Here is a 6,000-nt window from a genome sequence, read left to right as displayed (position 1 = left end):
AGCTTATTTTATATATTAAAAACAACTGTCAAACAATTATGACCTCATGTATTAGCTGGTTGTTTTGAAATATTCCTACTAGAATTAAAAAATGCTAATGCCACGAGGGCCTTTGAGCTTAAACATATTGTGTCAATCAAGAGCATATGTAATATATCTAAACCATGAGGTAAAATTTTTCTTCATAAATTATTTCATAAATAAATACATAATTTGCTTGAAAAAGTTTACAAAAAATATCTGTGCTTCTATTAAGTTCTCCACAGATCTTTTGTGGTTAATGTAAATGGATTGATACAGACAGCATTTTGATCTGCTGTATATTCCAACTCAAAATACTAAAAGGAACATGAAGAGATTCTTCATTTCTCAGGCAAACTTCAGCAAAATTGAGTCCGTGAAACTTCATTCATTACATTTTTAACTGACCATGAATTTGTTGGCTTAGTATCTGAAGTGTAACTTTATCTTTTCAATTAAAGGACATAATTCACCCTCAGACCTTTGGCTTTAATTTTTTTATACAATATATAATTTGGTGTACACTTAATGGTGAAATTTTTTTATTATTACAGGTGGAAAGACACCAGCCATCTCAAGGGTTTTGTGCTCGCAAAAGCGTGTAATTTTGTTTTTTTGAACCAAGTTAATCAGTGATTGTTTCATGTGAGTAAATTTACACTCTTGACGATTGCCATAGACTTGAGGGTGACAGAGAGGAAAAGATCACTTCCCTTTTTAAAATATCATTTAAATCTTGGCGAGCAGATGGAGATTAGGGGACGAATCCTTGTGATAGATTGTACTATTTAACTTTGCTGCTAAGATGCTATAGCCTCAGTTTTTATCAGTTACATACCAGCTTCAGCAGTTTTAGGTGGTATTAACCCTTTAAATACACAAATGGTTTTACTATTCAGATACAGATTTCAAAATTTATTTGATCTAGTATTTTTAGTTAGTCATGGCTAAAGAATGTTTCACTCAGATCCTTTTTTTTTTCCTGAATAAAAATGCTTCTCACTGTGCCGTGCATATTTCCATAAAAGTTGGTAAGCTAATTTATGGCTTAAAAAAGAAAATAAAGTTCTATATTTAATATATGAGTACTTTTTACAGTGGAAATTGGTGGTGGACAGTATTAAATGACTCTGGTGTGGAAATACGCAGGTGGTCATTAGTGGCTGACCATGAGTTTACTGAAGATTTTGATATTAATTTTCTCTGCAAGCAGGACTATATGTAAATCTAACTCTCTTCCCAAATCCACTTAAATTGATGATAACATATGAACAAATGCATGCATATGAGGTTCACTGTCTTCTCACTCCTCTAGGGAATATATTGTTTGCCTCATTGTAAAACTGTATTTTGACTACTCTTTTACCTAATTTCTCTACTGCAAAAGTACTATTGTCTTTCTACTACTCCTAAAGAGTGTATGGGACAGGATACTAAAATTCTGGAACAAAAGTGGTACAAAAGGAATCACATGTCTGCCTGACTATGTGTATTAAGCAGAAATGAAGACCTTACAGCAAAAGCAGTAAAGTTCTGAAGAGCATATACTTTTTTTTTTTAATGATTGGCTTTTTCACTTCTGATAATAGTATGTTTCAAAAATATACTCATCTTTCCTCTGAAAAGATGCAAGAATCATTTAGTGAAAATATTTTAGAGGAAATTACTTCATCTTCAATTCACAGATTCATGATTCGTACCTCTCTAAAACTCTAATTTTAATCATTTTATAGTTTGGAGAAGGATGTTTCTCCTTTTAGCACAAAATGAGTTTAAACTGACTTTCACTAGAGAAAAAACATGCCACTTAAAGTCACCCACTGAAGAAAATGAAGTCCAAACGCCCAAGAAATGTTTACTTAGTTTTTAACACCTACCATACTTCAAATACTGTCTTGGTCCTCTTTTATGTATTGTTGATCTTCAGAAGTTAAAGAAAAAAAAAAAACTCTCTCAATTCAGTAACTTCATGTTGAGAGAATTTTATTTAACAATGAGAGTATCTGAAGATGTGAATTGGTAAAAAGAATGTCATGCTTAAGTCAGAATTCCTTATCTGCTACTAAAACCCCAGAGAGCAGCAGGTATTAATCTTGCCGCATTTGAATAATGTTCCCATTTTATCTATTTTGTAGTACCCCCTTTAAGCACCCATTGAGCTTGCTAGCTTCTCTCCAGCTCAGAAAACCATAGCAACCTCAGTCCTCACTTCTCCAACTCAGGATAGAGTTCAAGTTGTTCCCCTCCAGCCCTCTTGCCATCAAACGCAAGGGAAACCCTGACCACCGACTAGGTGTCCAAAGACTTTCACGTCCTAGAAGAAGGGGGAAGGGACACGGACACACACACACACACACACACACACACACACACTCTCTCTCTCTCTCTCTCTCTCTCTCTCTCTCTCTCTCTCTCTCTCCTGCGTCGTTTAATTGGGAGCGAGAAGAGAAAGTAGCAACTGAAAAGGTAAACACTTTTAGAGTTCTTTTGATTGTTCAGGAGAGCATCTCCGAGTGTTTGGGGACCGTCGGTTGGGCCGCCGCGCACTGGCCCCCACCTCCCCCCCGCAACCCCGCGCCACTCCCCAAGGTAGGTCCCTGTCTTTATCACATTATTCCTAAAGCTTGCGGATTTTTCCTCCTTGTCCAGCTCGCGCGTTCCCACATGGGGGGTGGGGGAGGAGGAGGGGGGAGAGGCGGGGCGGGAAGGTAGCCTGGTCCCTGCACCTCGCAGCTCTCATTCGCCTCGCTCCGACTCGGGCGAAGTTCTCGCGCAGCCGGCTGGCCGCGGCCGTGGCCGGTCCGGGCGGGCGGCGGCGGCGGGTGCTCGGAGCCGGGCGGGGCGGCGGCGGCGGCGGCGGCGGCGCGGGGACGCGCGCTGTCTCTTTAAGGGAGCTCGGTCTGGGGTGGCGCTTTCCTCCGCGAAGGCTCCTTTGATATTAATAGTGTTGGTGTCTTGAAACTGACGTAATGCGCGGAGACTGAGGTCCTGACAAGCGATAACATTTCTGATAAAGACCCGATCTCACTGCAATCTTAAGCGTCCTCTTTTTTGGTGCTGCTCCTTTCTCCAGACCCCGCGTCCTCTCGATCGCTCTCTCGCCTTCCTAATTTTTTTTTTTAAAACAAAAAACAACACCCCCCCTCCCCTCTCCCACCCGGCACCCGGCACATCCTTGCTCTATTTCCTTTCTCTTTCTCTCGCTCTTTCTCTCTTTTTTTATAAGGGGGGGGGAAGGGAAAGGGGGGGAGGCAGGAAAGACCTTTTTCTCCCCCCCCCCCAATAATCCAAGATCAACTCTGCAAACAACAGAAGACGGTTCATGGCTCTGGCCGCCGCGCCACCATCTTTCGGGCTGCCGAGGGTGTTCTTGACGATTAATCAACAGGTAAGGAGGGGAGGCCCGGGCGGGCCGCGGGGCCGGGGGCCGCGGGGGGTTCGGGGGGCGCGGGAGCCCCTCTGCCAGGCCCGGAGAGCCGCGACGCGAGTGCTGCGCCCGCTCGTGTGTGCGCAAAATGTGGGCGATCGCAAGCGGGGAGCCCTGGGAATTAAAAGTGACTTTCTTTGAAAAAAAAAAAAAAAAGCAGAGGGAGAGTGTGCAGAAAGCCAAGCGCAGGCTTCTCGGGTTTCACATGCATTTTCTTTCTTCCTTTTTTGCGCGTGTGATTTCTTTCTTTCTTTCTTCCTTTCTGCTCTCTTTTGCCCCCTTCCTCCCTTACTTTTGGTGGGTCGAAGGCATCTGAGTCTTAGAAACGAACGACTTCAAACTGCAGTAGCCCTTGGAGTCAGGAGGGTCAAGTTCAGCCGCCGGGGAGGAGGAAAAACAAATCCCCATTTGCCAAAAAAAGAAGTTTCAGTCCGGTGCCCCCTCCCCCTCGCAGCCCCACTCCCCCTCGCTGTCTCTTTCTGGCTGATTTTAATTCTCTCCTACCGGGCGCAGCGGAGGAGCTGGGGGTGGTAGGACCCGAGGGGCCGCCGCCGCCGCCGCCAGTTTTCTGGGGCTCCTGACAAGCGGGGAGCAGACTAGGCACCAGCATGCAGAGTAGTAAGTTGGGCGAACTCGGGAAGGTTGGGAGGGTCACAGAGAGGGGCCTTCGTGTGGTCCCCAAAGTGGGAAAACAGTACAGGACTGGCGTTGGCTTTGAAGAGTTTGTAAAGCCAGGCTTCAAACTTTTTTCCCTTAAAGGCCCAGCTGGGCTGTAGATGGAGGGTGTCGCATCCCCCGATGCACCCGCCTCTGCGCGGCTCAGGGCAGCTTGACCGAGGGGTCTGTGCCCTGCCCGTGCCATGTGGCAGGCCTTGCAGCCAGGGCGCTTCCGTAGGGGCTGAGGAAGGGGCAGACTTCCTCTGTGGTGAGGATGATGCGCCCTGTGTCGCGGGTCAGCGGACACTGGCCGGTGATTAAATGCCTGACAGCGGTGGGACATCCAGGCGGACGGGCGCTTCGCCTTCTGTCTAGTTCCTGTTTGGGTTCTAGAGAAACGCATCTTTGAAAGGCCAAGGCAAACACCGCTGTCCCTTCAAATAACTCCAGGATTATAGGACCCCATGAATAATTTGAGGGTGAGGCGGAGGTGGGAGCCCTTTGAAGTGCAAAGCTGTTTTTGTGGCTGGGAAAGCTTTTTTGTTAGTACCTGTGTGAGATGGTGGTGTTTCCCCTTTTCCCCAGGGAAGTCAGTAACTGTTTTATGGCCCTAAGACTCTAAAGCAATTTAAGTTAGCGGGCGAGAGGGACTGGTGGGTTTCTGAGGGAATCTTGGACGTCTTAAATTTTAGGTCTCGCTTTACTTCCTCATATCGTTTTAGGCCTCAGAATTGATACTATGAAAGTGAGTAAGAGCGATGGATCTTAATGATGAATCCAAATTATGGTAGCATATTCATCCTTATCCTATTTTGGAAAATCACAGCTAGAGTTTTAAGTGAGGTAAGTGAAGTGAGAAGCTTAGCAGAGAAGTTAAATCCAGCTAGGCCGATTCATTGAACTTTCATAGATTCATTGAACTTTTGTAAACGCACCAGGTGAACAGGAAAGGGTCTGAGAGCACAGCAAGTACAAAGGGAAAATACAGATAGGGCCTGAGACAAAATTACCAAGAAATGCTTACTCTAGGCCTGGTTGTTGGCCTAAAAATTTGATTGTTCAAAGCAAAAATAAAATAGGAAGCGTCCAGCCACCTCTTTCGAGTTCTCCAGCTCTTAAGTTAAAACCTATGGATCTTGCTGGCATTGTGTTACTTTTCCTGCCGGTTTTAGGAAAAGTTGATCATTTAGAAAAGTCTGCCAGAGTTAAAAATGCAAGGGGCAGCAAAGGAAAGTCATGCGGGCGGCCAGTTCTTGACGTGGACAAAATGAGAATGAAAGTTTCTGAGCTCACTGTTGTAAAGTTTCTTACATGCTACTCATTTGCTTAGGCCACTTTCTCAGATATTCCACCAGTTAATGTATAAAAGCAGACTAGCTCTAAAACGGTGTGGGCTTTTTCTCTTTCCCCAAGTATGCCAGGGTTGTGAATAAATACAGGGTTTGTATGGGAAGATGAATCGTTTCCTGTAAGTTATGATGCTGACAGGACAGTCTGGAAACGATACCAACATTTTGAGGATTTTTTTTTTTTTTTTACCTTTAAGTGAAAGTTTATTAATGACGTGCTTAATCTTAACAAGTCAAACATATCGTTCTTAGAGCTTCTCTGTCCTCAGATTTCATAACTTCCTTTTTAAGCTATACCCTTGGATGGAAACATCTCTAGATTCAGTTAAATATACAGGGCCACCAACGTGCTAAAGTTTGACAATTATTTCTGGATATTAGTAATGTGAAAATAAAACTCCTAAGAGGGAAACAGAGTTTTAGGGCCAACGTTATGACTTGATTTCTCTAAATGAGAGGCATTCCCTAGCTTCATTAATACTGTTGGCAAAGTATTATTTACAATCGGCGAGTTGACGTTTATGGCTTCCTGATATATCTGTTATA

General features: G+C 44.2%; 1 protein-coding gene across 1 annotated transcript in view; it reads left to right on the top strand.

The window, feature by feature from the left end:
* Positions 1-3,038: 3,038 nt before the first annotated feature.
* Positions 3,039-6,000, top strand: part of TRPS1 (transcriptional repressor GATA binding 1) — a 253,774-nt gene continuing 250,812 nt past the window's right edge. Inside the window, exon 1 of the mRNA XM_060127980.1 lies at positions 3,039-3,409. The gene's annotated coding sequence lies outside the window, so the exon portion shown is untranslated. The remainder of the gene's footprint in view (positions 3,410-6,000) is intronic.

Source organism: Lagenorhynchus albirostris, chromosome 17 (genome assembly GCF_949774975.1).
Source record: "Lagenorhynchus albirostris chromosome 17, mLagAlb1.1, whole genome shotgun sequence".
Classification (NCBI taxonomy): Eukaryota; Metazoa; Chordata; class Mammalia; order Artiodactyla; family Delphinidae; genus Lagenorhynchus; species Lagenorhynchus albirostris.
The sequence above is the reverse complement of the archived record's forward strand: the minus strand, read 5'-3'. Positions and strand labels throughout refer to the sequence as shown.